Below are 25,564 nucleotides of genomic sequence, written 5' to 3'. Positions count from 1 at the left end.
CATAAGATGTTCAGCAGCTGTAACTTGCTATGTTATCATATTAGTTCTAATACATATTGTGTTCTCTTGGAGCTGAGTTTGAATTCAAATGTGTGCATAAGTCAGCAAAGTGTGTGTTGTCTGTGCTTAGTTCAGGAGATTTATTGCTTGTTGAAGACACTGGGGAAAACAAGATTTTGTCATAATACTCAAATGCATATGAACCAGATCTCCCTTTAAATAAAACTGTTTAGCATCCCTTTACTGTGAAATTGTCAGAAGTACTATAATTCATTGGATGCAATTGAAGCAACAGCTTCTCCTACCACTTCTCTTTGGGATAGTTACTTATAGATGGAAGTAAACATGTCATAGCAAAGTGTGCAGACTGCAGTCTTTGTCACTGGATGAATTGAGCTTACTGTTCGTTGACTTCATTGTTTTGTGTTTTTATTACTTAAAATGTATCTGCAAGTAATATGTTGTTGCTGCTTTAAAAAAAAAAAAAAAGGTTTTCATTTTATTCTTTTTGGCATAGCTCAAGTGCAAGTCCTTACCTGTACATTGCATTGTGATACCAAACAGACTCCACTCAAATGTATATGCAAAGGGATTTGATATTGCAGTGTATAGTATATTTGACTGTTTGATGTGTTCTCCCAACAAGCTAGGTTTCAGTGGACTGTGGATGATGAGAACATGAGTTTTATAGAAGAAATCTTTGTTTAGTCCAGGCTGCTGCATTTGTTAGAAAACATAATCATCATTTGCGTGTGTGAGATGCAAATCTGTTGGGGTTAAATACCACTGATGAATTAAATTAGTTTGAATTAAAGAGGTACTGTATTATTTAATTAAGATAAAGTGGTGTCACTTTTCATCTGTTGATTCACTTGTTTAGTTTATTAGACTTCATTTCAGCACCAGGAGCTGTCCACAGTATGACCTAATGAACAGCCTGGTGTGAGATGCAGAACAGGAACACTACCCACCTGATCTGAACATGAAAGTATTGATTATTAGGTTATTAAAAAAAAAAAACTTGTGTAAAAGTTGTGATTTTCCAGTAAAGCTCATTTGACTGAGGCCACGTCATGTTGATGGGGAGCCCTGGATTGCCTGTCAACCACTTTTATTTACCTGGTTGCTAACTCCAGCCAGCGCTGAAGAGGCTGCAGGGAGACATTTTGCCTTTGAGAAGCTTCTTACTCAAGTTCATGATGACTTTGTGTAGGTACAGAAAGTGTCACAGGTACTTGTCAGTCTGTGTGCTTGTTGTCCATCTAGAAATGAATGGTGGCATATTGTTGTAATGCGAGGAAAAGGGGTCATGTAGCAGCTCGTCTAGAATGTGCACTCAGTGATATAAAAAGGGAACTTACTTTTCAACTTTCTGGAAGCTGTTAGGTTTTGCTCTCAGGTTGTTTTGCTTTTAATTAGGAATGCACCAATATATCAGTTGAACATGGGTATCGACCGATATTTTCCTTGTTGACTGCCATTGGCCTATCAGCAAATAAGATGACATTTACCAGTTGCAGTGGCCGATGTTTTTTTTTTTGTTGTGTCACATCCATTTTGCGCAGGCTAAAAAGCAGGGCTCCAGACTAAACTCACTATCGTCATGTCAGAGGATGCAGCCTATTATTTCCCTGATAATGCTTCACTGTGTACAACTAGTTAACTTTGAATGTTGCCCAAAACTATCAGCTCATGGAGGCTGCATTGAGTTGCATTATGATGCTTTCAAGCTATATTCAGTAAAAATGAGTATTAGCTGTAGGCAAATTGTGACATTCTTATGATGTGTTCAGAGTAATTTTGTAACATGTAGGTTTAGGTGAGAAACTTGAATATATACAGCTGTTTGAAGTAGAAATGTGTTGATGTTTTCATAGCAATATAAAGTAGACATTAGAGAGGGAACTACGATGTATGAAGCAGTTTTTTAAAAGAAGTTTTTCATGTCAAAGGTTGTATAAATTTGTGTGATTGGATTTTTCCTTTTTTAAGGTAGTGTAATTAAGGGTGAATAACTATTAAACAGTTCAGATATTTTTTATAGTGTAGATTTCTTTTTGTCCCTGGCACAAAAAGGGGAATAATTGACAACAAAAATAAAATAAACAACAATATAAAGACATCAATATCAGCTATCGGCTAAATTGTTATTTTAAACATCGTTGTCAGCTCAGAATTTCAAAATCAGTGCATCCATGTTTTTAAATCATTTTATTTCTCTCTAAATTAGATATTTTTTGCTTCATACTTGGAAAAAAAAATCTTATCCCTATTCCATTAAGACAGATTTTGTACGGGTTTATTAAGATTTCTGTGTAGCCTAACAAATGAAGATGACACTGCGTTGTGTAAGCACCGCAGTTGTAACATTCAATGTCTTGGGTTATCTTCCAAATGCCCCCATAGTGAGGATTTGTTTTGTTTTTTTGTTGTTGTTTTTTTTTTTTTTTTTCCAAAATGACTTGGTATAATCTTTAGTGCTAGTGTGTGTTTTACTAATGTGAGCAGGGCATCTCACTGAAATACTTCAAAATGCATTGCTTACATATTGGAAGAAATTTGATGTTGTACCCTCCCATATTACAAATCACATCACAGCTGCTGAGAAACATAACAGAGTCAGAGGAAAGGCACATTGTCTATTTTGAGCATGCACTCTTTCTCCTGTATGACTCCAGAACGACTGTGCGTCTGTAAGCAGCTCTGTACCGGGGATGGGTTTATTTTGTGTTTCTGCTAAATGGAGCATCAAATGAGAAGAGCAAACTGTATCTGTGTCTGCAGCTCTCTCTCAGTATGACTTCAGCTCGCTCAATCCTTATCTCTCATTTGTTTTTATCTCAAATTTCTGTTGACCCCTTTAATCGTCTCATCAGTCCGCTTCCGTCTGAAGTCAGTGCTGCAGATGCATCGCAGTATGAACATGTTTACAAAATGCATCGAAGGGCCTTGAAAATGTTTGACACATTTACAGCTGCACAGCCTCTAGCTAGTTAGCCATCCACAGCACATATTCTTTAATGAGTGTGAGCAGAATATCACCACTATTACTGACTGAATTCAGTCACTGTGTTTTTTATTTTCATCTAATACTGCACTTTCAGTCTAAATATTTGTTGAGAGATCCATTTGTTGTAGTACAGTAGAAACCTCCTTGCCCTCGCAGACGAAGAGGCCATTAACCGTCAGATGACGGGGACGGTGAAGGACGGGCCGATTTATGAGAGAATTGCCGAAGGACTGGCTAGCTGCGGCTTCCCTCCCACATCACTGTTTACGTCACATGCTGAGCTACACGTTTTGTTACTTGCTCACGCCCCCCATTGCCCCGAAAAAGGCGCATTCTGTATAAACAAACTTAGGTAGGCTGTATTTTGCGGCACTCCCCGATTTTGTTTTTATACTGCCAATGCTGAAAAAAGACTGACTGATTAAACAATGGGCTCTAGTTTCCCGCCACGGCGCAGGTGGCGCAGGGTGGCGCAGGGTGGCGAACCCCGCGCAGAGCTAGTTTCAAGCAGCACAACCCGAGGCGCGCTCAGTTTGGTAGTTTGGCAGACCAAGGTGCGCTGAGATGGGTGTGGCGGCGCAGCAGGGGGAGGTGCCGACAGATCCAGCTTGGCGCAGTGACAGTTTCGTGCCAAAAGGCTTTGCAGAAGGTGTGCTAAAAGCTCGCCATCTGAAACCAGGTCTACTGTCAGCGCAGGTGGAACGCAGCCAGTGTAAGCCGAGGTTTGGCTGACCGGCGGACAGTGCGCACACGTCACCAAAACCTCACAGGCAGGTTTCCAGAATATCAGGCACATTAACGATGCAATAAATACCCAAAAAAACACTATTCAATGCAACTATCTGCAATCAGCATATAAATGTATCTCTATATTGACTGTCCCGTCACATCTGATGTCAGATCAAAGGGGATTGGCACCGTTTGGCACGTTTGGCATGTTAGGCACGCGTAATTCAATTCAATTCAATTTTATTTATAAAGCCCAATATCACAAATCACAATTTGCCTCACAGGGCTTTACAGCATACGACATCCCACTGTCCTTAAGACCCTCACAGCGGATAAGGAAAAACTCCCCAAAAAAAACCCTTTAACGGGGAAAAAAAAACGGTAGAAACCTCAGGAAGAGCAACTGAGGAGGGATCCCTCTTCCAGGACGGACAGACGTGCAATAGATGTCGTACAGAACAGATCAGCATAATAAATTAACAGTAATCCATGTGACACAATGAGACAGAGAGAGAGAGAGAGAGAGAGAGAGAGAGAGAGAGAGATGCAGGTAATGACAGTAGCTTACAACAACATTAATGAAAGTAATAATATTATAGTTATAGTTCTGGCTACTGTGGTACAATATGTTGAAAGTATGTATTAATATCTGACAGTATACTTGTGTGACAATAGTCATATGTGTATAATAACAGTAGAAGTATGACTAATGACTAATGATGGCAGCAGCAGCAGCCGGAGGCATCTGGCAGGACCACGGCAGCAGCACAACCACACACGTCACACTGTCCAGGCACCGCTGCGGTATGAGTTATTCTGAGAGACAGTGGAGCACAAAGGCTAGGTAATGGAAACCCAACCTGATTTGTTTAACACAGCTGCAAACTAATGAGTTCACATCCCTCTCAGCCAACCACAAACAGCCACAGCATCAGATAGGGAGTATATATTCAGCATCTGTCATCTTAGAAAAGTCAAAAGAAAAGAAACAGAGTGAAACTGCGAGAGAGAAAGAGAGAGAGAGAGCGTGCACGAGAGAAACACAACATTGATTTACAATTGTGGTGACCTCCTCCCAGGCTACCTTTGCATCATCAGCCCGTGGAGGTCTGCTCGCAGTTCCGTATATTCGGACACTGCGAGCAGACCTCCTGAACCAAAACATAAGTTTCCTCCTGGGAGGAGTTTGGCTGTCTGACGCTGCTGCTCTCTTCCGCCATGGCGAATTGAGTAAACTCTCATTACGCCTTCGCGCGGCGCATTTAAGGGCGAGGAGAGGGGCTCATTTGATTGGTGTGATGTGTGTAAAACCCACTCCACGCCTTCTCTCCTCCCTCTTTCCAACTTGCGCCGGTAGGAGGGACGGAGGTGGGAAAGAGGAGTAGCTGCGCCAGGGCGCACGGTGTGCCAAACTTACAAAATCCGCCTGGCCACACCCAACACCGCCGCGCCCGGTCTGCGAAACTAGAGCCCAATGAGTTTACTGCATCCTTCTAATTTTAATGCCTCAGGGATACAGGACACATAGCTAGCAACATCAGCTTGATGAGACTGGATTATCAAGACTCTGTCTCATCAAGCTGAGCAATGTAGTGCCGCGGTGGGGGCAGCAGCAAAATGTATTTTAGCCACATAAAAAAAAATCAATATCACTCTAAGTGTATGCTATATTTAGAATATTTCACCACTTGCTTTCAGATAACTCTTTCTGATGGGGAACTGAGGCTGTTGTCTGTGCTCTCTTCAAAGCCACCAGACTCCTGTGACAAAAACTGTAAGTTTACCTTAAAGGGTATGTTTGGATACACCACAGTCACACAATAGCACACCGATCGAGAAGACCAGCAGCTCCTGTGAGGTAAAATTACTTTTTTGTCAAGGAAGTCTGGTGGCTTTGAAGAGCACACAGATATCGGTCCCCATCAGAAAAGGCTGTCTGACGGCACAGTAAAGCAGTGAAAACAATCTAAATATAGCATACACTTGAACTCATTTTGATTTGTTTTTGGGTGGCTACTATACATTTTGCTGCTGCCCTGTCCACAGTAGTACATTGCTTAACTTTTATAGCTATACTCCAGCCTGCTTCTCCAAACTGGAGGCCACCATCTGCTGTACGTGATACACTGTTAAGTACATCATACAACCCCACTTCAAAAAATGTGAACTACCCCTTTAAGGTGATGAATAGTTGACAGTGCAGGCTCTTTCCAGGCCCTTATTTTCTCAATCCTTGCTGCCTTCATCACATTTCTGTCCCCACTCCTCAGCTCTTTCTATTACAATGCTAGGAAGAGATGCAATGAATTGATGAAGGAACTGACACAACACACATTTGCCAAAAAGCACATCCTGTCTCAATCCAGTTTCATTCTGAAGCGGCGCCAATTACTTACAACTCGTTGCACAGCTGTCTCACCTGTCACCGGGCTCCTAATGGATTGTTCTGTTGTCATTTAGATTTAGGCTTTGCTGAAATAATGTGATGCTCTGTGTCCTGCGCTTTTGTCTGTAAATCTATTTACTATTTGCACATATTGAAGACATATTTAAAAATGTGCTGTAGATGAGTAAAGTTGCATGATTTGGGAGTGTTTTAGAGCCACAGATAAACTTAAGAAAATCATAAATAATAAGGGACAGAAACGCAAGTTTGGGACAAAATAATGAAAAATTATGGAAAAAAAGTTTCTTACCAAGATATCCAGCAATTAACATTGTGGCAGGGACCAGTCTGTTTAGGATGTCTTTATGCCTCTGCGCTGGCGATAGCTTTGGCCAGAGGCGTTATGTTTTGGGTTGTCTGTCCATCTGTCCGTACTTCTGTCTGTCTCAAGGATGTGAGGAGAGAATTTCTTCAAATTTCCATTTGGTCCATTTGGACTGAAGAATAAACTGATTAAAATTTGGTGGTCAAAGGTCAGTATGACCTCACAAAACATGTTTTTTGCCATAACTCAAGAATTCATACACTAATTATGACAAAATTTCACACAAATGTGTAACAGGATAAAATAATGAAGTGCTGACATTTTATATCCAAAAGGTCAAAGGTGTCACTGTGAAAACACTTAACTGGCCATTACTCAACGTCATATCTCAGGAACAGAAGGGGAGACATTTGGTCAGATACTGAATTGGTGACACTAATCTTGGGTGTCCTCCTTGAAACTGTTCTGATTGTATAGATCCTCTGTGCTGCCGGGGGGAAGGTGTGTGTGAAGCATCCATGTTTTCACAGTCATGGATGTAACTGTAAGAGAGACTTGACTGGTGCATGGTGGCATACAAGCAGGCAGTAATTCTAGATTTAAAAGTAGACTAAAATTACAACTTACAAGCTTTATTAACATAAGGTGGTTCGGTGGTTCTAAATAAAAATATGGCCGTATTACTGTAACAAGGATGCATGGGTGAATAACTGAATTGACCTATAGCTAAGCCACGCCCCCCTCCACTAACTCGGACAACCTATCAACATTCAGTGACCGGGCGCTATGGCAGGTGTCACAGTACACGGCATTTTGCAGGAGGCAACAGATGATTTTTGGAGACATAACAATCAGATGTCATTGAGAAGTAACTAAAAGGGCCTAAACTACGCATTGGATGGATATTCATCATTTTATTGTTGAGAAGGTTGATGAAAAGCTTAAATTACAAGCCAAAATTTACAGGTCACAGTTGTACGCTTGTGAACCGCATCTCGCTGCCGTCGCCATCAAAGACAACAAGATAAAGTGCCACTGAAGTTAAGGTTTTTGGCTCAGAATATGAGAAAAGGATAACAGCCTTTTTACCATCTTTACCAAGAGTGTCTCTCCGTTAGTTTGGTGCTACAGTATTTACATTGAATCATTCAGCATAATGTTTGCCAACATTTGTTAGCTCTGCGATTACAGATAAATTAAGTGAAGCTAAGCTCCAGAAGTTAACTTTCTGTAATGCACTTCAATGGACGTCCAGGCAGAGAATGTGAACAGTGGGGCTAACTGATATATTATGCTTTTGCCGTATCCCATCGGCAAAACAGCAAAAAAGTCCTTCCTGGAAGGCTTCTAGGGCAGTCTTCTGTTCCTCTCTCATGGAAAAACACAAGTGTAGTTGGCTTAGCATTTCTTCCAAAGCTAAATTGAATGGACACAGTCCTTTGGCAGCTGCCATCTTGGCTTTTCACTTTCTGACTCCTATGGCACAGTGCTTTCCTCATCATGTTACGCCCGCCCAGAGCCCGCCTCTGTCAGATAGACTGATCTGATTGCTCCGATTCGTGATTCAGCGGGCTCTGCTCGTCGGGGCCAGATTCCCGTGCAGTGCAAATTCGAATTTGCTAGGGGCGGGGCATCAATGTAAGTCAAATTAACTTAAAACTCAAAAATTGTTGACTTAACCAAAAAAAAAATATGTCAAGCTCACAAGGGATGAGTTTTTGTGTTAAGTGAACGTAAAGTTTTTATGTCATTTTGAAAGTCCAGGGCATTTGTGTAGGCTTTACATTAAAATACTGTGCCATGGGGTTTACAGTGAAAAAATTCTATTTCTGAAATCAAAGAAAAATGTCCTTTTGCCTCTCCCTGCCCATTGTCAGCTGGGATAGGCTCCAGCTCCTTTGCGACCCCTAACAGAATAAGCAGTCACAGAAAATGCATAAATGTATAAAAACTAGCATTGATTTGGGCTTTTGTTTTTTTTGTTTTTTTGTTGTTGTACAAAGCAGGAATTATGGTCTGGATGAAGTGGGCTTGTAAAGGAATATGGTAACGGGGCTCAAAAACCTTAAGCATGATTGTAAAACCTACATTTTCTGCTACACAGCAGGGTCTCATATCCGCGGCTGTAAATGTACACACTCAGTGATGTCTTTTGCCCTGTCTAAATCAGTTGGGAATGACTGCCTAAAACCTGCAGGGATAATGTTAGCATGTAGTGTTTGTGTTGCTCCTTCTTTCATCTAGTGCAACTTAATCACAGTTTTCCATATATTCATTTATTTGTGGCGGCCTGCCACAATTAAAATGTCTGATTTTCTTGTTTTTGGAGCTAGACCATTAGTTAGGAGTGCTGTTGATACTGTTCAGTTATTTATAGTTCCACACTCTGGCAGCGCAGAGCGTGCTCTGAGAACAGACAGAGCAGCAGAACGCCAGGCACACAGAAGTTGAAACTAACCATTCATAGCACTGCATGTAAAAGTTTGCTTTCAGTCACAAACAGCTGCTCCTCTCATCCATCGATCTGTTCTGATCAACTCAAATCTCGACACAGTGCTGCCACCCCCCACCTCCCCAAACTGAGAACATTAATTAAAAACAGTTAAAGCTGTATACTTTCTTTTCCTGATGTAACAGGATAGTTCAACGCGTCTTTTAATAATGTGTACTGAACCAAAAGCCTCGTACTGAACAGTTACATGTATACTATACATGTTTTGTAACACCCCTAATAAACATATACTGTGCTGGATATATCATCACTCTGCAGTACGCTTGAAACCCTGTGTCTTGTCTCCCTCAAAGTATTTTCTTAAGTGGAACATTAGTAAAGGTGGTGGAAGGTGACTGATTTTCAGATCTTGGGTTGAAGGACAGGAGCAAAGACTAACAGGCACACAGAACAGTAAAAAAACATTGACTTTCACAAAAGATGTGACCTAAGTATTGATAAAAGTGGATTGCTGTGTGTTAACAGTGCATGCTGATATCTTTTTATATCAGCCTGCCAGTTATTTTACAGTACCTAAACCATTGTTTTAAGTTCACAGAGGTGTGTCATTAAAACATCTGTGTCTGTGTCTGCAAGCGTGCATATGTGCTCTGTTTGCCTTCTGATATACATACATTAGCAGAACATATCCATTTGCATGCATGATTTAGGGCTTGGCTAAGCATCAATCTTTCATTGCCTCTTACAGCTTGGCATGAGGATGCACACATGCCTTTTGTGCACTTGTACACAAGCACTCAAATCATTTGCTTAAATGTGTTTAAGTGGGTGCTTGTCGTAGTCTCTATCAATAACCACTATGCTTCAGCAGTCTGCGCCTCATATCAATACAACTTGTTGACTTTGAGAAAATGAGACGAGTCACTGAGGGAAGTCTGCTGTGGTGTATGACGAAGGAGGAAATGGACTTACTGATATCATAATTACCAGTTTGCTGTGCTTGAAAGGCCAAAAGTCAGGGAGGTCAGGGGTGATACATTCCTCTCCCCGGCCAGTAAAGTGTGTGCTATAGCAGAGCACACACAGCCAGAGTTCTGCCTCATGGCCAGGGTAGGTGGTCGGTCATCATAATTGCGCAGTGTCCTTTGGGATCATCTCAACGCTGCTGATTAAGCCGAAGGCCGAGTTCATCATAGGACGCGGTGGCTCATATTCTCTGCCTTCCTGGTTCACATTACCCGATGTGTTTGTGCAAGTTGCACGGCCTTCATTTTATTTAAACTTACAATAGTTTAGCTATCAAAACTGCTCTAGCCTGTTTATTTTGTCAGTTTTAGATAAGGTTTAAATTATAAATACTGCAGCAAACTCCCTGTGTGGAGCCTAAATTGATATGTGAAAGCATGATGAAAGATTATTTTGACAGATACAGATTAAAGCAGCTTACTTCTTCTTCTAGTCTTCTAAATAATTTTGTTCCCATTTGTTCCACTGCATTCCTCCCTTTTTGCCATCTTGTCTAATTATATCTGATGAGGAGTGTGTGCAGTTGTTGCAAGCAGTCTCCCACCTCCCTGTTTCTCCAAGTGCAGATGACAAAGCCCATTTTCTTACTGAGAAACAAGAGTACAAGTTGGAAAACCTTCTGAGAATAAGAAAAATAAAATCCCAAATAGATGTGACAACCAGTTTAGTTTTCCTCACAGAAGGAGAGTTTTAACGCACAGATAAAATTGGTATTTCTCTTTGGTGGATCATTTTCACTTTCACTTTCACTTTTCATTCCCAGCTCCACTGGAGTTCCTGATCAGACAACCTCCAGCATGAACTGGCCCAGCTAGAGACCCACTGTCACCATCATGCTTCTCTCATTCTGTCCTCAGTACTGTCAAAAATGCAAAATTACCTTGTGAAAAGGTTAGATCTATTACACAGCTTGCATTGATATTTTCTAGGCTTAGGCGGTATCACCGTGTTACAATATCGCAGATACGGGTGGACCATATCATCTCATTACTGATAATACCAGTATAATTTTTAATATGATATGAAACATTCATATCATGATACTTGCTATATCTCAATTTGTTGGCATATTGACTATACTGTTACACATGGCAACAACAGATAAATTGACAAATAATTCATTCATAGCTGACGGATTCCAAGATTGCGTTGTGGCCAATGCATTCCACCTGTTTTGACCGTTTACAGTACCTGCATGCAACTCGAACATGATTGGTCAATACTACTTGCACAACAAATGGAAACCAGAACCAATCAATCAATCAGTCAATCAATCAATCAGTTTTATTTATAAAGCCCAATATCACAAATCACAATTTGCTTCACAGGGCTTTACAGCATACAACATCTCTCTGTCCTTTGGACCCTCACAGCAGATAAGGAAAAACTCCCCAAAAAAACCCTTTAACGGGGGAAAAAAAACAGTAGAAACCTCAGGAAGAGCAACTGAGGAGGGATCCCTCTTCCAGGACAGACAGATGTGCAATAGATGTCGTACAGAACAGATCAACATAATAAATTAACAGTAATCCGTGTGTCACAATGAGACAGAGAGAGAGAGAGAGAGACAGAGACAGAGACAGAGACAGATGCAGGACAGATGGTAATGACAGTGGCTTACAACAACATTAATGAAAGTAATAATATTATAATTATAATTCTGGCTGTTGTGGTACAATATGTTACCAAGTATATATTAATATCTGATAGTGTACATATGTGACAATAATGATATGTGTATAATAACAGTAGAAGTATGACTAATGATAACAGCATTACGCTTCCTGTAACAAAATTTTGTCCCACTGCCTACAGATTCTGCATTCAGGCGTTAATATCTATTTATAGAGATTTCTTACCAGTTGACATGCATTGATACCGACAACCCTATATCACCCGTTGATGTACTGTATCCATCTGGTTGTATGATCGGCTATTTCAACATATTCTAATTAGTGTTGTGTCGTTCGCAAACGAATCGTGCAAAAGAACAAATCTGTTTAGTGAACATACTGAACTGAATCACTTCTGGAACTGATTCGTTCATTTCTCAGTTCAGTTGGGCTCAGCAGCGAAGCGTGCAGGCTGGGAATGGAACTGCCGATTCGGTCCGTGTGAACGATGAATCACTTGTGAGTCGCGAGGCAGCCAGGGTGCAGGGAGGGACTGCCTACCGTGTGGCGAGTCACTCGGTGAACGAATCACACGGTGAACAATGTAACCCTGATCCCTGAGTGATTCCAATAATTTCTTCTCAGCGCTACACTTTCATAGGGACCGTTTTCTCCAAGCTAACGGCTAATGTAGCCAGGAGTCAAGCCACATGAACACAATCACACACCTCCCCACTATTTTAGCAGACTTAGTTTCCAGATAAACAAACTTAAAACGTTAGGCTGGCCAGTAATAAGACTCACCAGTGCAGGGCAGACGCAGCAGCAGCAACGGAGAGAGACTGAGTCGGACTACGCAGTACACAGTCAGGGCTTCTCCCGCCAAGCACTGAATGACTCAGTGAACAAATCTTTTGAACAAATCTTTTTAATGAACTGATTCTAGTGATTCAGTAACATCTAAAGAACTGCTTTGCCCATCACTAATTCTAATTCTCAACTTGTCAAATGTCGCTGTTTTGTCAGTAGACTTTCATGACAAACCAGAACGGCGTGTCAACTTAAGCTTATTACATACGTTGTGTCTTTTCAAAGTACGCCTCTCTTTTCACAGGAAATGTACAGTTTGTGCTCATCAGATGCATACAGCTGATACCACTACCTTCATCAGATAGTTTTGTTGTGGTATTGGTGACTTTGGTGTTTTAAACAGTTAGTCTGGATCGGACTGTATAATTGGCCATTCAGGACTGCTCCAGACAGATGTGCTCCAGTAGCCACCCCAAAGTTAATAACACTCTTGTATCCCAGCTCACTGTTAATGTTTTAAACTCAGCTGTTAGTTGCAAAGCTTCAACGATGAGTGGGACAAATGCAGGCAGTTAGAGGAGATATTAGGTACAGGAACAAAATGATGTGTAGCTTTGAAGAAGAGAGTGGTTGTCAAAAAGCTGCAGGTATGTGCAGGTCAGAGAGAGAGAGACATGTTTATGTAGTAAATGCCTTACAGTCGTGCTCACAGGACATAACATGCATAAAGAGGTAATATCCTGTATGTGTGTTTGCATGTCTTGTGTGCGTGTGTGTGTGTGTGTGTGTGTGTGTGTGTGTGTGTGTGTGTGTGCGTGTGCGTGCAATGGCCGTAGATGGAATAAAGCACTTACTCTCTTATATAACGCATAACTTTGGCCAAGAGAAGGATGTGTGACCAGTGTAACATGCAAATGCATCTGCCTCCCTGTGCCCCCAGGTGTGTGTGTGTGTGTGTGTGTGTGTGTGTGTGCTCTTGTCCTTCTGTCAGATCTCTGCCTCCCTGCATCTCTCTGAGGACTGTAGCACAGCACACAACTGTCAGTTGTGCAGTGAACTAGCACAAGCAGTCCTCACCATTTCTTTCTCCAAAAGCTCTTAAAGAAGAGGGAGGGCTCTCTCATCACCGTGCAGCAGGCAGCTCACTGACTCTGTATCCAAACACATCTAAAGTCTCATATTCCAGCAATGTGTGTAAGCTTTGTTTTCTAAAATAAAAGGCTTCTGTGTTTATGTTAAGGCCACACTATGATATTGCCCCAGATAACAATATAAGCATACAATATGATGTAAAAGCTGATTTCCAGCAAAGAGTTGATAGTCTTCAATTGTGTATTTGTGTTTTAGCAACCCCATAAAATATTTTAATTTAGGGGATGTTTTTACAATGCTTTCATACCTTTTGGTTTCTTGTGATAAAATTGATACCAAAAATGTCATAAACATTACAATGTGAAGTCAATAATGATCAAAAATGTAAAATATTTTTGCAGCACTTTCTATGCACACAAGCATTTAGAGCATTCAGAGCGTTCAGAGCTGGAGCTGGAGTGGATTGTCTAACTTCTGTAATGGAAACAATTCATCACCAAAGCTGAGTGACAATACTGAATTGGTGCCTGAAGTGATCGCTGTAACAGTAAAATGTACCTGTGCTCCATTCAAAAGCTGTTTTCCTGGCAGAATTGGCTTAAACATGCCCAAATGTATCTCTTTTAATGTAATTTTGTCTCTGTTCACTCACTGTCTGTCATCCTGGTGGCAGAGAGCCCTAAAATGCAGTTAAGTATAGCAGAGAAAAGTTGCTGTTTGAGTCCAGGGACACAAGCAGACTGTCAAATGTCTGGTTTCCCACTTTGGGTTTGTTGCTGTCTGACCTCATTTCTGGATTTGGATTCTAGATTGCACCCATGTTTCTGTGTGGACAGAATTATCTTAAAATCAAACAGAAGACACATAAAACCCCACTGCATATTAAAACACATACACCCTTGCTTTAGTTCTAGTATGAGGTCATGTCTCTGAGCTCCCAATAGGACTGCAGGCATTAATGCCCTTGACCTAGTTATGGGTGACTGGGTAGCCAGTTTGGCAGTGTGGCTGACTGGAGGTTTAGAGGTGGACTGCAGCAGGTTGTTGGCTTATTATAGAAATCTGTCTTTCCTTGAGCTGCCTTTAGTTCCCCTGTGTATTTTCACCCAAACAGATTTAACAATTGTTGCATGAACAAATGTAATCATAAGTATACTAATATGTAATGTAACTTTAACTTTCCATGTGTATTAGATGCTTTATATGTACATGATTTATTCTTTACATTGGTTAATCACTTTCTGCATACTACATTAATATATATCGGCGATATCAGTGCACTTTTGTTAGGGATACACAGATTTTGAAACTTTGGGTCTGAGACTGAGAATTATAATTTTTACCTGCCTGTCCATTGTTGGCTCATGTACGCTCTGATGAAGGTCTAAAAGGCTGAAATCTCAACAATAAAGTGACACACTGCATAGATGTAAAACTGGATTTATACTTCTGCGTCGAATCAGTTCCTTACCCACAACATGCCATACCCTATGCAATAGCCTGATGTGCACCTCCCCAGAAATTTAACCACACCTTGTGGTGACGCAGACCTCCTGTCTATTTTTGTAAGCTGAAAACCATTTCCCTCAGTGGAAATTAAGCTTGTACTTACTTTTATTTCACAGATAAACAATTAATTGTGACGATGAAGTTTATCCTGCGTCATATGCATAGCAGAAATCTCTGCTAGTCGCTAGGCTAATTTAAACAATGTAAAATGTCACAGGCTTATAGTGTTAGCATGTTGTATTATTTTGGAAAACGTGTTTAGTATAAGACAGATGTTTTGTAAGTGAACCCTGTGAGCTGCAATGGAGCATTACCTTTGTAAAATGTTGCTGTTGTCCTTGGCTTCATATGAGCCAAGGAAATGTCTGCTAGCCACTAAGCTAATTTAGCGGCTAGTGGTTTAGTGGTTTATTAATGCTTTGATAAACATTAAAAACTGCATTTATTAATTTATTATTATTTAAGGATGGGGCTGGTAGGGAATGGTAGGGAAATGGTAGGGAAACCGACAGTGATTGTATCCACTCACTTCATTGTTGTCCAAAAACGAGTAAAAACATGTTCCTTCATTACGACTAACATGGACACTGTAGTTTATATTGTGTCGACCCCAAATTCACCCTCCTGCTGCTGCAAATACTCACTATAGAGCCAAGTCTACTGCTGAAAATAGTCCCCAACAAATGCACTATTTACAGCTGTTTTAGTGCTGTTTGCTCAAAATTGCAGCACCCAGGTGTTTCAGGATATTGTTCAGCCTCAGGATACTATCGACAGGAGACACACCTCCAGCTGCTCCCAGGCTCCCAGCCACAAACACACACGGAACATTCAGATAACAGAACACAAAGCAACTGATACTACTGTTCTGTATTCTTACAAGGACGGTCATGATAATTCATGAGAATAATAGCTGTAGCTGTAGCTTTTTCTGAAATTGTAGTAACTCTTCTTTTTGTTTGTGGTGATAAATATATTTGGTTGTGAGACATCAGTTGAAGTAGGTTAGATATTAGTCACATGAAACATATTGAAAGCATCTTTGATTCATTAATTGTATTGATTTCCCGTTGAAAGAGGATTTAGGGATGTGATATGACACAGGGACAGATCATTTAAGGGTATAAATCAATGGGACATCACATATTGCCTGGCAGCATTTTTTGATGAGAGGACTGAGATCTGTTATGACTTTACTGATTAGAATTGTCATTGTCATCTCCTGTTGGTACAGAATGAAGTCACCACTAAGACTTTTAATTTTGCAATAAAAGTTTGACTTAAAGGGGACCTATAGTGTTTATACTTATGTTCTGTCATATATTTAATGTTACAGTGTCAGAGGTTCATATTAAATGTGGCCAAAGTTTCAAATAATGAGCTGAACATATGTAAAAATGATCCCTGTGAACAGATTTGAATGACAGATTTTTTTATATTTATATTTCATCTGCTTCAGGCATGCTACCAGAAGTGTTTACATTACATACACTGCTACATGTAGCTACATGCGAACATCAGAGAAACATGTAATCTTGGTTGCTGTTGCTGGTAATTTCTCCCCGATTTTGGATCGTAAACCTGCTGGAACATGTCCGGTTGTGAAGATTTGGGTTTATAATTAATAATTTTTCATGGTATAAAGTGTTGCTATTCTTAGTTACAGTCATTCTGTACCAGGAGTCCTTATGCTGTGAGGCGACAATGCTAACCACTGTACCACCATGCCACTAAATTATGCTCAAATTCTGAATTACATTCAGAATTCCAGTAATTCTGGTGTCTCTAGGATGCTTTTTTCCTTCTGTTGTTGTCTGTAATATCCCTGAGAAATTCCTTCGAATGTCCGTCTCGCCTTGCTTTGCTTTTGTATTGTAACGTCCTGTTTTTTTCCACTTCACTTGCTGACTTGTTAACTAATCTCAGGGACCCACATATTTTTTGACAACCTGCTCCCTCCCGAGGCAAAGATCAAGCGTAATTTGTGTGGGGTCCTGCTGGATTCCAGCCTGGTGCAGTCCTCTACTATGTACATCTCAATCAACAAGATAGAGTAGCTCCATTAAGAGCTACTTAAAGTTTTCTAGTCATCCTAAGACCTTGCATTGTGTAGAAGATGGCCTGCAGCTATTACATTCCCTGTTTTCAGAGTTTCAATGAAACCCACAGGAGGTAGTGTCTAAGTAAATATAATATAATGCTGTGGGAGTGATAAAATAGACTTAAAATCACATAGAGGAAAGACGAAAGAAAGTCCTTCCCCTCGGCCCAGTGCAGCTGAGACAGATGGCCTGTGTGTTGCTTTTTGTGTATGGAATATATATATCAATGTTTGTGTGTATGTCAATGCGTTTACCAGGACATTTGTGCTTTTTGTCACCAGGTGTGTGATTCTGATGGGTCACCTGCACTGTTTTTTTCCTCCTCACTGTACAGTTTATTACCAACGCTGCATCTGCAGCATCATTTGTAAAGCTCCTTGAGGCTAATTGTGATTTGTGGGCTACTGAAATTAAATTGGCTTCACTTGATGTTTGTCACAAAATAGCCAAAGACTAAAACAAGTCCAATCCATCTTAGAGTTTACATTTAGATTTGTAATCTGAGTTGTCTCCTTTCACATAAACAAATATTACTGTTAGAAAGATATAATCACATGTGGGCTTTAAACTGATAGAGCCAGTCATCCAGCTGCAGCTGACGTATTTCACCCTCCTCAATCTGAGAACTTACAGTATGTTTTTATTAACCTTTTGAACTCTGCAGTAGAAATGGTCTGCCAGGGCTTATATTGGTGTGTTTGCTATTGCAATGTCATGTTTTGGAGTATCTTCTTCAAATACTTCATATCCCTCAAATCTATACAACCTTAGCTAAATGGTTATAAAGTCAATAATGATTAAATGTATTGAAATTGTGTCATCAAAAGAAAATTACACAAAAATTTGATGTTTTTTCACTAAAGTTTATAAAATAATAAAAAACAATTATGATTCATTTTTTTAAAATGTAGAAACATTAATAAAATATTTCTTAACACTCCAAATGTTATTTAAACTATGTACATTATTTAGTTTTTGAGATACGTTGATTTTTATGAGCAGAGTAAAAAGGTGTTCATTTATTGCTCTGGCGCTGCTGCGTGTTTAAATGCGGTTTTGCGCCACACGTAACGTACCGCAGTGTCATCATTACAAGCATACAATGTGATGACACAGAAGACAGAAGCCTTAGCTTCCTGCTGCAAAAAGAATGAATGTTCTAGCTATTATGGTTAGATCAATATGCACAGGATTATGCAAATAAAGATCTCCCATGGCCATTATGGAAAAATTCATGGGGAATTACAGTGTCAATATGGCAAAATACTGTGTTCGCAGCACCGTAACAGAAGGTAATATAAGGTGATGATGGGGAAGACAGAAGGCTTAGCTTTCTGCTCCAAAAATATTTTTTGCTCTAGCTATTATGGCTCTTATTTTAGATCTAAACATGCAAGTCATGCAAGCAACTATTTCCTGTGGCAATCCTCGGGAAGTTTGTTTTTAAAGGATTAAATTGCTGTTTTAAAGCTGCCCCAGTCAGTATTTGTATATATTATATAGATTAAATGTAATGTGAAAGTGATTGCTTGACATTACAATGACCTGACCCTGCAGTCTCCCTCAGCTTTATGAAGCGTTTTAGAGACTTTCAGCTCATTGTTTTTATTTGAAGGCCCACATTTTGTGTGGTTCTGTCTCACTATTCTCATTAACATTGTGTTTTAGCAGCAGCAGCAGCAACAGCAGGCAGCTGTTTGCATCAAACAGGTTCTGATAAACCCACTGTACACTACCTGTCCAGCACCAAGCAGCAGACACAGTCAGAGACTAGCTGGTGAAGAAAGTGGAACATTTACTAGCTAAAGAGACAGATACTTTTCTGTTGGAGACAAAAACGTTAAGAGGAGAGTGAATGTGTTATAGGTGCTAATGTTGCTCAGTGTCTGTCGGATATGTAAACTGGCAACTGTTTGCTCACACGTTCACCCATATCAACTTTTAATGTGATTGTATGTCAGTGTTGTGTTAACAGCTAGCTCCCAAATAGCAAAAAAAATCAATTACTGCCAATTTCTGAAATGCCAGGAAAATAAAATGTCAATCAGTGGGTGTTTCCATCAGCTACCTTTATGTGAATATATCATCTTTTCCTCCACATGCTATTTATGTTTTCTCTAGTTATGCCTCTGCGCTGGCGAAAGCAGTGGCTGGAGGCATTATGTTTTAGGTTGTCCATATGTTGCTTTTTTGTATATCTCAAGAAAATCTTGAGGGAATTTCTTCAGATTGGCACAAATATCCACTTGGACTCAAGAATGAACTGATTAGAATTTTGGGGTAAAAGGGCAAGGTCACTATGACCTCACAGTGGCCATAACTCAAGAATTAAAATGCTAATTATGACAAAATTTCACACAAATGTCTAAAGGGATACAATGATGAAGTGTTTTCATTTTATCTCCAAAAGTTGCCAAAGGTCAACTTCACTGTGACATCATAATGTTGTACAAAAACACTTTTCTAGCCATCATTCAAAGTCATATCTCAGGAACAGAAGGGGAGTCGTTTGGTCAGATACTGAATTGGTCATTCTAATCTGGGGTGTCCACCTTGAAACTGTGCTGAGTGTATAGATCTTCTGTGCTGCCTAGGGGAAGATGTGTGTGAAGCATCCATGTTTTCACAGATATGAATGTAAACTGTGCGAGAAACTTGACTGGTGTGCAGAGGCATACAACCGCAGGGCGGTAATTCAAGTTTGAAATGAGTATGAATTTGTTTATAAGTTACATATCTAAGCCTGGATAGGTTCATGTTTGTCGAATATTGATTAATGATTTGAATGGGGTGATTCTGCTGCTTCAGCCTTGGGCTTGATGTGCGGAAAAGAAATGAAGAAAGCCCTCCATCATCATCATCATCATCATCATCGTACTGACTTTCCATTTTAAATTTTTAACACTAATCAATACCTGACAGGAATCTTTCACACATGCAGCTGTGCTCACAAACCCCACAAGTCAACGCACATACCCATATACACGCACTGAAATCACACGATATTCAGTCTTAAAATAACAGAGTGCAAGCGTCGTTTCCTATAAATAATTTATTTATAGATACAGAGCACAAAGCTCCCTGAGCACCGTGGGCTCAGGGAGCTGCTTTTTTTATTTTTAAAACAACCACAACACAGCCCACTGTCAAAATATGGCATGAGACTAAAACCTTTTAAGATGGCTGCACTGGGAGAAAAAAAAAATGGGGGTGAAATTTGGCAAAGCAGTCCATTGACAAAAAAGCTCGATATGAAATAAAGTCCCCATTTAATGATGAATGGTATGATCCCCCCCCCCCCCACAGTAACATTGTCAGCAGCGGTATCACACAGCAACTGTCGCTTAGCAACCGGGAACATGTTGTGCCTTACTGTGTACACAGTGATAATGCAGCTTTTACGAGTGAAGCTTACCAGAGACTCAGGAGACAGAGAGACTCAAGTGTAGTTTGCTGGAGAGTAGAGGACATGAGGACAGAGTGAAGGGACAAGGCTGGTGAGGGAGGACTGCAGTGTGGAAGTGATTGCAGCGTAGTGACAGGGCTGAGTCAGTGTCTGAGCCCTGGGACAGGACATGGACAGGACTACCTGTATCTGAAATCTTGGTTTTGTAGTTCATCTCTAGACAGGTGACTAATTACAGGAAAATCCTGAAAGCTTGACCCCTACAGTGAGGGGATCTGATGGCTCTGGTATACTGTGGGGAGCAATTTGCTGGCATGGTTTGGGTCCACTTGTCCACTTCCCGTAGAGGGAAGGGTCACTGCAAATCATTACAAAGTTGTTCTGGGTGATCACCTTTATCCTAAAATGAAATATTTCTATCCTGATTGGAGTGGTCTCTTCCAGGATGACTATGCTCCCATCCTTAGGGTATGAGCACTCACTGAATGGTTTGGTGAGCATGAAAATAATGTGAATCGTATGCTATGGCCTTCCCAGTCACAAGATCTCAACCGAATTAAAAAGCTCTCAGAGATTTTGGACCAACAAGTTAAACAGAATTTATACTTTTGCATTGAATCAGTAGCCTACCTGCAACGTAGGCTCTGCATAGACGTGTACCCTACGCTGTAGCGAACAGTATGCTATATCCTGACGTGCACGTCCCCAGAAATGTAACTGCTTGTTGCAGTGACGGAGATTTCCTGTTGTGAAGACAATTAAGCCCCCACAAAATGTCATTTTAGGTCCTATGTGTTTATCCTGGCTTCATATGAGTAGAGAAAGTCTCCACTAGCTGCTAGGCTTATTTATGTAATGTAAAATGCCATAGGCTAGTGATAATAATGCCACCATGTTGTATTTGATGGAACACTTGTCTAGTATAAGACAGTTGTTTTGTCGGTAGACCCTGTGAGTTGTGATGGAGACAAATTTTGTAACTTTACCTTTGTTAAATGTTACTGTTACCCCACCGCGGATTAGTGTTTTGGAGGTGCAAATGTAGAGCGACACAGACAAACCACCGCACAAGTTTAAGATGTAGGCCTTGTGCATAGGCTAAGGTGTAGGCTCTGTGTAGAGCCAACGCACAATTATCAATCTGCCTTACAGAGTTCTCTGTAATTCTCTGATTCTTGCACAGCCAGAATCAAGAGGTATTGAAGTTGTTTTGGTGGAACGTGGTTGCCCATCAATTTATGAAGACACCTGAGTTTTTCCCTTTAATTTGTCACCTATCTCTATCCTTCAGGCAAATTCAGAGTTGTAAGGTGGTGAACTATTCCTGTTAAGTTGAGGACATTTGTTTTTGTAAGCTACCAAAGCTCAATACTCATACAATTACCGCTTTGTTTCACTTGATGAGCGTGTGTTCCTGTTTCCTATATTTTAGGTAATACTTTATGTATCCCGAGGGAAATTGTTGTGCAGCAATTGCAATGTGAAGTGGGAAGAGTGCAAATATAAAGAGAGCACATTTAATAAGTCTAAGACAGCAATAAGCTGCCCAATAAGGTGCTATTACAAAATAAATACAATATAAACAATGTCAAAATCAGGTATGTATGATAAAAATTTAAATTGGTTAACAGCAGAGATCAGCCTCTTGATATGTATGTAATATTATTTTGCTCCAGCCAATCAGTAGCGAGTGACCTTGCCCGCTGCAGAAAACCCACTGATGTCATTTTCAGACTTTTTGTGACATCCTCATTCTTTAATCCTACCATCAAATCTCTGATTTGTCAATGAGCATATCATGCAGCTGTTATGAATTGCTAAACAAACTGTAGATGTGAGTGGTGGTTCAAGGTCTAGAACCAGGTTAGAGCTGTTTCTGAAAGTGGTCCAGCAGAATCTGTTTTCCAAAATGTTCACAGTCAGCTCAAGTCACTTAATTTGTTTTAGTAAACTGACATCGTAAAAGTAGGAGTTATACAGTGGAGGGGTTGGGAATAACTGATTTCAGATACTATCAACTGCCAAAAGCTAATTCTTACTTTGGTTAAAACTATTAGGGATGCATACCTGCTAATTCAACAACGCACATTATTTTGTTTTTGCTAAACACTCACTCTACCACCTACAAACACATCAACATTTTAAAGTTTCTTTATATATTTACCTCTCAGCCTGCTTTTCCAAATATTTATCAGTTACTTTTTGAAATTCACATGAATTACTCTTTTTGGCATGAATCCATGGCTTCTTGGCATTTGATCCACTGCACAGCACTTACTATCGCTACCAGGCATTCGGTCGTGTGTGTGTGTGTGTGTGTGTGTGTGTGTGTGTCCGTCCATCCGTCCACAGCTGATCTTTCAAATACTGGATCCATCAGCCGACTATTTTGTGTGCACATTCATGACTGTACGCTCAAGCACCTGTCACGATTGCTCTCAATTGTTATAAAAGCGGTTTTAGTGACTGTTTGATAGTGTCATTGGACCTCATTTAGTTATATGTGTGTAGAAACTTTCTTACACAGGGCATAAAGAAAACATTGATGAATCTTGGATTTCTTTTATAATGTTTATATGCATAGTTTAAGGACAGATTTGTGAATAAGCACAGTTTATGAATGAGGCCAGTTGACTGCTGACTCCCCTCTCTCCTTTTAACCCCTTTGAAATCGGCTTGACTAAAAACAACAAGCCTTTCTTGCTGTCTGTTGCCACATTTTGGCCTTCGTTGTGGCCCAGAAACTGACATCCATAGAAAAGGTTAGTCCTACTTTGAACTGGAGCATCTGCAGATTAATTCCATACATCATATGTTATGATCCACTAAAGTTAGGCATGATATGAGATGAAAAAGTCCATTGTTTTGTTTTGTTTTGTTTTTTCATTTTTGCCACCATCATAACTGTAAGGGAGCCATGACCCTTTTTTTTCCATCTGAGCTTGTCAGTGAGAGAGATCACTCTGATTGGCTGTTCAAGTTTTCTTTCCTTGCCCCTGTAGCAAGTGAATCTGCGTGTACTGAAACCTGGGCTAACTGGTGCTTCCTCCTCAGGCTCCACTTCACTCAGCTGCCCAATAGATCCGCTGCTTTTTCCCACTTTAACCTGAATTACAAACCAGAGCTAGCTGGGAGTGGCTAGCTGGGAGTGGCTAGCGGAACGTTAGCCGCAGCATGACCGGAGGGAAGCACAGCCATTTAGCCTCCGCTAGCCTCCCAGCTAGTCCCAGCTCTCCGTTTGGAGCCAACCGGAGCACCGAGTTTGTTATTCAGGTTAAAGTGGGAAGAAGCAGCGGGTTTATCAGGCAGCTGAGTGAAGTGGAGCCTGCGGATGTAATAGTCCGTGGAGGTGCTGTGGTGCTCGGCTGCACAGATAGGAAACCCCTTGGTTGACAGGACTCCGCTACTTTGTTTATCTTATGCACTCCTCCAACTTTGGGTTTCCCTTTTTGCGTTATTTTTTTGGCATGAGGCGGTGGTTACATTTCCTTCCACCAGGGCTGAACAATTACAGGGGAACTACTGCACTAACACACCAATAACAGCACGCTATCTTGAAGGTGCTTGTCTGACTTTGGGGAACAATTTGGGTTCCGTGTTTTACTTAAAGGGAAATTTCGGTTTATTTCAACCTGTCTCCTATCGTCCTAAATTTGTTTCAAGTGACTAGTGACATAAAAATAATAGTTAGCATGTTAGCCGTTAGCCTAGATACAGGTTGGGGGGAAGTAGCGTCAGACCTGTTAAAACGTAAGTGAATGGGCATACCTTCAAGTGCAAAGTTAGTCCACTAAACAAGCTTTTTTTCCACAAAGACCGTCTCATATCATTACGATAAATGTCAGAGAACATATAGAAAACGACATGTAAACGTGTTGTCTTACCTTACCAGTGTGGTGCCATGTTTGTTTACCCCTTTAGCTCCGCTTTCTAAAGTGCGGCCGAAATATATCTCGCGAGCTCTAGATAAAGCCCAGCTGGATACTAACGTTACTCCAGGTGGAGGTGTCTCGTCCTCGGTCACATCCAGACCTTGAAAATAAGGCTGCAACCGGTCCCATTCCTTGCAACAGAGGAATTCCTCTTCTGTGGGCATTGGGGCACAGCATTCGCAGGTACACCACCAATCTCCAGAGCTACGCAGCCTTGCAGCAGCCATTCCTCCTCTCTCGTCCTCTACTTGTTGTGCCTCTCTCTCTCTTCTCCTCCATTCTTCAATTTCACAAAGCTTTTCGTCAGTGTATTCTGGCTCAAATAAATAAGGGCGGCCATCAAACTCTGCAAAATCAAAAAAAAAGTCAGCCATTATTCTATAAATCTTTCTTAAAATGAATGAATGAACTTTTCAGGCTACTGTCCGGTTCTGCCTTCTAGCTGTTGCTGCTTGTTCAGGCACACTATGAGATCGCTGCTTGTTCTCACGATATTTCGGCCGCGCTTTGGAAAGCAGAGCTAAAAGGGTAAACAAACATGGCAGCACACCGGTAAGGTAAGACAACACGTTTACATGTCATTTTCTATATGTTCTCTGACATTTATCCTAATGATATGAGGCGATCTTTGTGGAAAAAAGCTTGTTTAGTGGACTAACTTTGCACTTGAAGATTGCCCGTTCACTTACGTTTTAACAGGTCTGATGCTACTATGTGCCCTGGCTGTATCTAGGCTAACGGCTAACATGCTAACTATTATTTTTATGTCACTAGTCACTTGAAACAAATTTAGGATGATAGGAGACAGGTTGAAATAAACCGAAATTTCCCTTTAAGGACACTGGGGATCAAACCTGTAAATTACCTGCTCTACTTGCTGAGCTACAGCAGTTCATATTTATACAACAGTTGTCCAGGCAGACATCTCAGGAGACATATGTCAGAACTTTGGAAAACAAAAGAGACTATCTCAACGCCATGTAGAGTAACTGAAAAAATATGTTCTCGTAATTTGGTTGAACGGATGCTTTAACTTTTATCGTACAATGTGAACTAAATCAAACACAAAGACGTAAGACAGAGGAACACAAACTGTAGATGTGTCTGCACCCTGAAGGCTGGTGTGTCAGGTTGAGTGGGTGTGAGCTCAGGCTATGATGCAGACGTGGGTT

The 25,564-nt window shown here is 40.6% G+C and overlaps 1 protein-coding gene across 5 annotated transcripts in view; it reads left to right on the top strand.

Annotated features, from left to right (window-relative positions):
• shank2a (SH3 and multiple ankyrin repeat domains 2a) overlaps positions 1–25,564 on the top strand; it is a 443,207-nt gene that overhangs the window by 370,285 nt on the left and 47,358 nt on the right. The gene's annotated exons all lie outside the window — the stretch shown is intronic.

Source organism: Epinephelus lanceolatus, chromosome 2 (genome assembly GCF_041903045.1).
Source record: "Epinephelus lanceolatus isolate andai-2023 chromosome 2, ASM4190304v1, whole genome shotgun sequence".
In the NCBI taxonomy this organism is placed as follows: domain Eukaryota; kingdom Metazoa; phylum Chordata; class Actinopteri; order Perciformes; family Serranidae; genus Epinephelus; species Epinephelus lanceolatus.
Note: the sequence above shows the minus strand (reverse complement) of the source record. Positions and strands in the feature narration are given on the sequence as shown.